Source organism: Cavia porcellus, unplaced genomic scaffold (genome assembly GCF_034190915.1).
Source record: "Cavia porcellus strain 051 isolate PalLab524CR breed Dunkin Hartley unplaced genomic scaffold, mCavPor4.1 scaffold_4, whole genome shotgun sequence".
NCBI lineage: Eukaryota > Metazoa > Chordata > Mammalia > Rodentia > Caviidae > Cavia > Cavia porcellus.
Window position 1 is genome coordinate 84860713 of NW_026947487.1, and position 9750 is coordinate 84870462.

General features: G+C 41.0%; 1 long non-coding RNA gene across 1 annotated transcript; it reads left to right on the forward strand.

Annotated features, from left to right (window-relative positions):
• The first annotated feature begins 45 nt into the window (after positions 1–45).
• Positions 46–7100, forward strand: LOC106028104 (uncharacterized). Its single transcript, XR_001201721.3, has 2 exons — positions 46–384; positions 6747–7100. It is a non-coding gene; the product is annotated as an uncharacterized LOC106028104 (long non-coding RNA).
• Positions 7101–9750: the final 2650 nt, after the last annotated feature.

Here is a 9750-nt window from a genome sequence, read left to right on the forward strand (position 1 = left end):
GGCGGAGAGCCGCCTGCTGCTTAAGATGGAGCCTCCACCCACCTGAGCCCGCCCTCCGGGAGCGCGGAGCCCAGTCCCAGCGCAGGGAACGCGACTTCCGGTTCCTTCCGCCCGTAAGCCCCGCCCTAGTCCCGCCCCTTCAGGAAAAGAACTGTGTTACCAAGGGACTATTTTCGTATCTGTGTCACAGATTTGTTCCAAAATAGCGGAAGGAGACAAAGGAATACGCATGTGTTGTTAGTAGTACGTCATGTTTTGGAAACAAAGCGGGGTGAAGCGCGAGATGCGGCGAGGTGACTGCGAGGGCCCCGCCCCCTGCAGGACGAGGCGGAGTTATACAGGCAAAAGAAAAGGACGAGGTTGAAAAAAGATCGCGAGTCTGAGGTTAGTCTGGGCGACTTAGTGATTTAGTAAATAGTTTTTTAAAAAATCTTGGAAATGTAGCGTAGTACAAAGGCCCTGGGGGTGACATCCCTAGTACCCAAAATGAAACAAAAACGATACTATGAGGAAAATACATCGCCTTGATTATACTGGTTACAAAACGTGAAGAGGAAAATAAAATCAGGAAATAAAATTAAAGCAAAGTTGAATTGCTTGAGTTGAGCCAATCAGTCAATACCTACGATATTTTAGGCAAGACTTAAAGTTATGATATTTCAAGTATGGAAGGAAATTCCAAATGTCCCATGAGTTACTGGCCATCAACCCAAATATTACACTGTGTGCCCAGGACCATGCAAGGTATGGTTGGCAGAAAAGGAATTTGCAATTAACATCATCATTTTAGCAGTTTTTATCATTATAGCAGTAAATTCAGCATTTACTGTGTATCAGACACCAGTATTACATGACTTAGCCCATATTAATTCATTCAGTTTTCACATCGACCTTGAATAACCCAGACAGAATTTCTAGACACAGAAAAATATTTGAGTATCAGTATATAAAACTTTTAATATAAAACTGATATTTTGGATAATTTCTGGAGACTTTATGTGAGGCCAGTGTACATTATACTTCACTTGTTATTGCTTCAAAATATCCTTAGTAAAAAAAAATTTTTAAGAAGACAGAAGGCCTAACATTAAGAAAGAGAGCGGCATAAGCGCCTGCCTTGCAAGCAGGCAGTGGTGAGTTCGATCCCTGGTACCGATAAAAACGAAAAAGACAACAACAACAAAAAAGAAATTGGGCATAGTGGTACAGTCTTGAAATTCCAGCATTTGGGAGTTTGAGGCAGGAGGATTGCTATGAGTTTGAGGCTAGCCTGGGTTAATAGTGAATTCAAGGGCAGCTGGAACTGCATAGCAAAATCTTGTCTCAAACAAAAAAGATGCTAAAAACCAAAAGAAGGCTGATAATGTAGCACATTTTGAAGGCCCTGGGTTCAACTGTTCAATCACCAATACTGAAACAGAGAGAGGGAGGGAGGGAGAAATGGTGATGACGATTAAAATAATGCATTTAACTTTCCTGTATGAAAGCTTTTATGAAATAAATTATTTTCTAGGAAAAAATTACCAATATTAGATCTACAAGTAAAAAATCAAATAACTAGTAATCATAGAAAAAAACCAAGGTAGTCATTGGTTCCCTTTTAGAAAGTTCTAATTATGTGTTTTTTAATTTTTCTGATATGTGTAATACAAGTTTATTTAGAATCTATAAAAAATATCACTACAATCATTCATAACCCAGCCAGAAATAACTGTATTATTTACTCCTGTCTTCCTGCCTTGCTTTCCCCAGCTATCCCTTTGAGTTAATCCATTCTCCTCCCTCATCTAGTCATGTAGAAAGATATACAAACAAAAAAAAAAAAAAAAAAGAAAGAAAGGTCTTCAGACAACCACAGGAGTTTTGTTTGTTTGAAGACAATACTGCACATTGTTCAGCAGTATAGTTTTTTAAACCCCTCCACTGGGACCCTTGCTTGTACCTGCACAGACCTGCCAGCCATGCATCCCTGTTTGGTCTGTCTTCTCCTCCGCTAATGGAAGTCCTTCACGTCCCCTCGAGGACTGTGTGAGAATTTCTTCTGCAGAATTTGTAGGTCCTACCAGGCATCTGTGTCTCATATGACTTAAATGGCCATTTTCACTCCCATTCACAACTGCAGGGCCTCTGTGGTCACAGCCCCTGCCAACACTCAACAGTATTCTACTTTCTCAACTTTGCCAGCCTGATACATAGGACATGATGGCTTGTCCTGTTGTGTTTCTGACTACTGTGCTGACTCCTCTCCATCTGCACTGAAGTTTATTTTTAAATTGGCCGTGTCTTTTTCCCAAGTTTCTGGTGAGATTCTCTATCACCTTGTTGATTTCCAAAAGTAAATAGTATCTCTAGGTATTAATCCTTTATTGGTTTTCAATAATGTAAGCATCTTTTCCCAATCTATCACTTGTCCCTTTTATCCATGATGTCCTTTGAATAGGATTCTCATGTTGATTTTAAGCAAGTTGACTTTGTTGCCTTATGATTTGTGCCTAGAGGTTTACAGACATTATTAGCCATTCCTAGGTAACCCCTATACTTTTATTAACTATGTGGGTTTATTATATATATGGATTATAGGTAGATATTATATGTAAATCCATGTATATTATAAATATATATATGATAAATCCACATAGTGGATATTGTGTATAGTACTTGAACTGAGTCTTGCACATGCTAGGTAAGTGCTGTGCCACTAAGCCAACTTCCTAGGACTTTAGGATAGGGTCTTGCTACATTGCCAAGTTGGACTTGAACTTGCAGTGTTCCTGCCTCAGCCTCCTGAATACTAGGACTATAGGAATGCACCACCATGCCTAGCTCAGAGTTACTATGGAAATTATTATTTTTCTTTAAAGTAAGCCAGTTATATCAAAGGCATAATCTTTTTTTAGTGATATATGTATATTTCTCTATATATTTATTCCATACTCACACACAGGTATGTATGTGTATATATACAAATCTTCCTGAGCTCTGTCTTCTAGACCACTTAAAGTTCTTATATCAGTTCTTATATCACTTAAAAGTTCTTATATCAGTACAACCCAGATTTTCACTAGTATGGCTTTGTAGTATATTTTAATATCTGACAAGGTTATCCCATCCTTTTCTCCAAAGGCTAATTTGGGACTGGGGATAGAGCTCAGTGGCATAGGCACCTGCCTGAAAAGCGCAAGGTCCTAAGTTCGATTCCTAATACCAAAATAAATAAATGTGCAGGGGGCAGATTTGAGGGGGCATTATTTCCTCCCTAATTTGGCAAATATTCATGGACCTCTACTTTTCATTTAGATTTTACAGTAAACTCACTGAGTTTCTCTCAAAAATGCCTAATTTCCACTGGAATTTCATTGTACTTATAAATGTTTATACTATTGTCATCCCTTCAAACATATGTAACATCTCCACTTTAAAAAATCGTCACCTACATCTTTATTAATGTTTTCAAATATTCTTCATGGGGGTCTTATGTATTCTCGGTTAAATGCTTTTCAGTTGGGCACATAGTCCACATCTAATCTTAGGACTCTGGGAGGCTGAAGCAAGTAGGATCTCAAATTTAAAGTCAGACTGGGGGGGCTGGGGATTTAGCTCAGCGGCATAAGTGCCTGCCTTGCAAGCAGGCAGTTGTGAGTTTGATCCCCGGTAGCGATAAAAAGGAAAAAGACAAAAAAAAAAAAAAAGTCAGTCTGGGAGAGACCCTGTCTCAATCAATGAATTTTTTTTAAAGGGCTAGAGATACACTCCAACAATAGAGCATACCTGCTGGGTATGGTGGTGCATGCTTGTAATCCTAGTACTTGGGAGGCTGAGGCAGCAGGATCTCTGTTAGAGACCAACCTGGGCTACAAAGTGAGTTCAGGGCCAGCCTGAACTGTATAGTGAGACCCTGTCTCAAAAAGATTAAAAAAACAAAAAACATACTTGGGCTGGGGCTGGAGATTTAGCTCAACGGCATAAGTGCCAGCCTCAAAAGCAGGCAGTCATGAGTTTGATCCCTGGTACCGATAAAAACGAAAAAGCCAATAAATAAATAAATAAATAAATAAATAACATACTTGGGCTCTATCCCCAGTACTAAAAAAAAGATTATTAATCTCATTTGTTGGATTTTACATGTAGATGATCATATCATCTGCATACAACAAAAGCTTTACCTGTTTTTTTTCCAAATGCTTATACTCTTATTTGCACCGTGGAGTTCCATCTACAAATATCCAGGTATCTACTATCTACTCAATGGCTCCCTGGTGAAGTCTTTTTAGGAATGTGTGTGTGTGTGTGTGTGTGTGTGTGTGTGTGTGTGAGATAGGGCCTAGAACTCGTGATCTTCCTGATCTTCCTGAGCCTCCATTTTGAGCACTTTTATGCTAACATCTCCAAAACAGAACTTTCCATGTCACTCCTTCACCATACCCTTGCCAAATCTTCCCAGGACCTGCCTGTTGCAGTAAATGCCAACCTGACTCCTGCCTATATCAAGAATGAGCCAGCCTGAGCTTCTTTCTTCTTACAGCCCACATCAGTGAATCCTGTAGCTCTGCCTTCAAGTACCAGGTTTGTTCCTGTGGCTTGATTTTGGCTTCCTCCAGGTACCAGCGGTGACTGCTTCTGTGCGTGGTCCCAGGCCTTAGTACAGTGCCCGCCATCACAGTAGGCACTGATGAATGAAGGAGTGAATGAGTGGATGGCTAAATGGTCATCACAGACATTTATGTTCCTTTCAGAGGAAATGGTGGGTCAAATTAGCCTTGCAGATGTATACATAAACACTGTTTCCCTGTATATTGCATTTCCTTCATCAACACAAAGGTGTATAGAACAAAAATCCACAAGAAACCTTGCTAGTAAGTGGCTGCCATCCATGTATAGTCACATGGAAAAAGATAGAAAAGAGACTACAGTGCAGGCAATGAATGCGGAAACTAAGTCGATGAAAATCAGACAACTAAAGCTACGTAAGCTGGGCATGGTGATGCATATGTATAATTCCAGCATTTGGGAGGCAGAGGCAGGAGGATCGCTGTGAGTTCAAAGCTAGCCTGCACTACATTAGTGAGATCCTCCTCAAAAAAAAGCTACACAAGATGTAATGTGCAAGACATGGGTAGTCCTGGAAATCTCTTTTTCACTAGTATGGCTTTGTAGTTATTTTAATATCTGACAGGGTTATATCATCCTTTTTTCCAAAGGCTAATTTGGGACTGGGGATAGAGCTTAGCGGCATCAGCGCTGTATCTCATTCCTGTGAGGAAGGGCTTCATTTAACTTGCCATTTGGGGTAGAAGATCACGAAAGTGGTACCCAATTTGTGTCTAGTCCTGAGCTGAGGTAGTGCTGTTGCCTTGGTGTGATGTCAGAACACAGAGATTAAACCAGGTATCTATTATCAAACCCAGGTTGGCAATCTGTGCCAAACTGAGAAATTGTTCTTCCTCTCTTCCTCCTTCCCTTTCTTTTTACTCTTTCTCTTTTTTTTCTTCTTTTCCTGAGACAACTGTGTAACTCAGGCAGGCCTTAAACTCATGGCAGTCCTCCTGTCTCACAGCCTGTGGAGTGCTGGGGGTATAGGCATGTGCCACTGTGCCCAGTGAGAAATGTTTCTGAATATACTATTGAGATGTGTGAAATATTTAAGATGACATCATGAGTTACAGGATATGATGCTTTGAAGTTAATTTAAATGTTTAAAGGAATTTGATATAAGATTTTAATTTCACAATGTCTATAGAGAAAATTTGTAAACAATGAATACTTAAAATATTTTCATTTATTAAATTTATGAGCTTTAACTGAGGTTTTTTTCTTAGTATTTGAATGCTTAGGAAGATTCCGTCACATTTTAACTTTTTCATATTTACTCTGGAAATGTCTGTGTAGATAAAATGTTAAATATGTGACTGAGTTTGAAATGTCTAAAGTAACTAGATTAGGTGTACAAGCAACTTATACTGTTTAACCCATTCAGTTTTGGGCTAATTGGCCATGGGTCAAAGGTTAAGCAAAACTGTTTTTATTTCTGTATAAGATCAACTAGTGTGTTGCTATAGAAATAAGATTTATAGCTGGACATAGTGGCACATGCCTGCAATCCCAGCACTGGGACAGGAGGATCACTATGAATTCGAAACCAGATGGCAACTTAGCAAAATCCAGTTTCAAAAAAACAATAAATTTTAAAAATCAAGATTTATAAATTCATCTTAAAGACACAAATTAGAATTTTTCATGTATATCTTTAATAAAACTAAGACATTATTTAGAATATCAGCAAGCATAAGCGCCCTTTTCAGTGGACAGACGCCCTGGTCAAATGCTAACCCCCAGGGACAGCAACTGTTCATCAGTTTGACCCTATAAACTCTCTGCCAGCACCTCAGGAAGCTGACACACATGGAAGACAGGGCTTGTCCTCCACCTGCTGAGGGAGAGCGGGAGCACGGCAGGGAGGTGGAGGGTTGCCTTTCAGGACAGAAGAGCGCCCTCAACACCTGGTGCCTTCGGCTGGCAGAAGAAGGACCCAGAACCAGTCCCACAGTTCCATCTGAGGCAGACCATGGGCTCTGTCTATAGAAGATGCTGTATAGTGGGCAGCTGTACTTCCTGCTAATCTGTCTGAAGTCCAAAGGAGCTCCACTGAGTCCCTGCCCGTTACTGTTATTTTTAATTTTTAGATACATACTACGTTTGGTACAGGGTTTTGACAAAGGCACAAGTCATATTACTATCCCTCCATTTAGGCCAGAACAGTTGCTGCACCCCCAGAAGGGACTCATGCTGACCTTGTGGCCATCCTCGAGCCCAGGCACTCATGGGTCTGCTCTTCACTCCTGGGTCTGCCTTTCCTGGGATGTCACAGAAACCCATGGATCAATGCAAAGCATTTTGCACCTGGCTTTGAGGCTTGGCACAGTGCATGTGAGAGCACATTGTTTCAACACGCTGAAGAATGATATTCTGAAGAGGCTGCTCGTCTACCTCACCACCTGGCCCCTCTCGGGGTAAAGTGTTTGCTGGCCCTCTGGGGGCTTCCTCTTGAAGGCTTTCCCACAGCATTTCAAACACATTAAAATGTAACCATTTTTCATATTTAATTTCTTCCTGTAATTTTTCTGAATATTTAGAATTTGCCTCTGAAATTGTTTGCTTTTATGGTAGGCTGATTCTTCACTAATTATTGTGAGGAAAAACAACTTTTAAAAGCAAATATTGACCTTAGAACTAATGAAGTTCACAGTATTGTACATTTAAGATATTTAATTCCATTAAGCTTTATTTTCAATGTCATTAGACCCATCACATTTTATCTTCAGGTCTCAAACATTTCTATGGACCTTTGGGAAGTGCCCCAAATGCCCAACAGAGCCCTGCAAGAATCCCATGACTGATGTCCTCACAGTTCCAATTTGCACTGCTATGGAGAGGGATGGAAGACTTCTTTGCTACAGAAACAAGATTCTCAGCATCGTAACAATGCTCTTTGTTTAAAAAAAAAGCAGCCATGTGCCATATAAACTTTTAAAGATTTTATCACACATATACCCAGTCCAAAAATGTATGTGTAGTTATTAATTACAGCACTGCTAAAAAAAAGAAAAAGAACAAACCCAAAGTCTATCAAGAAAGAACTGCTTCAACTGTGGTACATCACACAGTGGAATACCATGCCGCCACGAAAAAGGGTGAGGTAGATCCATACAATATATGCTAACACAGTAAAATTTTCACAATTAAATGAAAACATAAGTTTTAGAAAAGAACGTATAGTCTGGTATTTCCATTACCATGAAGACTATTGTAATTTTAAAAGATTAGTAAATGCTTAACAACAACAACAACAAGAAAAAAAAAAAAAAAAAAAAAAAGGATATACACCAAATTTTAACAATGGTTACTTCCCAAGGGAGAAACCTTTCTGGAGTTGTGTATATGTAAGTGGTGGTGGTGGGGAGACTTCCCTTATTAGCATCTTTGTAACATTTGCTTTTTTTTTTAATCACAAGGATGTATTACTAGCTGGGTGTGGTAGCATATGCTTATAGTCACAGCTCTCTGAAGGCAGAGGCATGAGGACTGCAAGTTTCAGTTCAGCCTGGGTAATTTTGTGACACCCTGTCTCAAAAAAAAAAAAATTTTTTTTTTAAAGAGCTGGGAATGTAACTTGGTGCAAAGGCCCTGTATTCAACCCTTAGTACAACAAAAAGCAGGGAGCAGCTTTGGTCATCAGGAAAATGCAACAAATAATAAAACACAAACAGGCTGTAGATGAACTAGATCATTCCTGTATTGGGAGGCTCACTTCCCCTTCTCTCAAAGTCAATATAACCTAAGCAATTCTCTATCTGCAACTACTCTTCAGCCCAATCATAATCATTCACAAAATACAAGAGTATTTGCTACATTTCAGAGGTTTCTAAAAAAAGCTTCCACACTGGAACATTAAGGAGAGCCATGGACAAAAAGCAGGAGGGAAAACTGAGGATGAAGCCAGCATTCCAATTTCTCCAGGACATCGAGAATTCCCAGGCCTGTCCTCTGCAAGTCTGTTCAGATACCTTTGGAGAGGACTTTAACAGGTCCACGCAGAGGTAACACATTGATGCTGTGTAGATAAACACGCACATACTAACGAGGTATTTTGATGCCATACCAGTGATCTGGAAGACCAAGAGAAATTTTTAAGGCCTTGAGTCAAAAAGAGCATCACAAAAGACACCTTGAGAAAGCTAGGTCAGTGGTGAGCCAGAAAAGTACTAAGTCTATCTGCTCAGGCCACTGGCCTGACAAGTCTGCTGGTGGCCACAGCACGCAGTTTTAGGCTCCCACACCTAAGAAACTACTTGGATCCAACAATAACTGCTCCAAAGGTCACTAGGATGCCATGGTGGCCCTGAAAGGGTCCTCTTTGCTTTCCCTCATAATTACTTCAAAACTGAGTGTCCGTGCTTCAGTTCAGTGTTCAGAACAAGGAGCAGAGAGAGGAGTGCTGTATAAGGCAGGTGGTCTTCGTGGATACCAGGCTGGAGCCCTAAGCAGCCACCAGGACCTCTGGATCTGCCCACACCGCTGCTCTGTACAGGCGGTGGAAGACATACGCCAGTGGCCTGATCAGGTAACCAACAGGTGGTGGCTGCCAGTTTCACTTCCCCTGGCCAGCTTTTCTGGGGGGTGAGGACTGAGGGAGCTGGTGAAGCCTCATTTGTAAGGCTGGTTTGCTTCCAACAAATGTAAGTGTGCTTCTGTTGCAGTCACTTTTCCTTCCAGTTCTTTAGAGCATCAGAATGTGATTGGCAGCAGCCCTTGGACCCCTGAACCCTTCCCTGTCACCAGCTGGCAGACTCCAAGGAGCTCCAGGCCAGTTCTCAGAAGTGGATGTTGGGGAGAAGCATTAGGAGATGGAATGAAATGTTGTGACATGAGCAAAGGGACAGCACAGAAAAGGGATCTTTCCTGAGCTTTATTAGAGGTGGTGTTTATCCACCGCAACTGCTTGGCCACCCACCTGATTTGGAAGAGGAGCTAATGGTGGACAAGTGACTAAGGCAAGGCCTATCTTTCCCAGCCACTGAGTACTTGGACTCTACCTCTGCACATCTTATCTCTGCAGAGCTCCTTCAAACTGGCCCTCTGTACCTGCTTTCTCCTGGTTAGAACCTCGCACAAATGCGCTTCTGGGTCACTCAGTCCTCTGTGGCCACAGGTCTCACTTAATGTTCCCTTCCATACTGAAAACTCTCCATACAA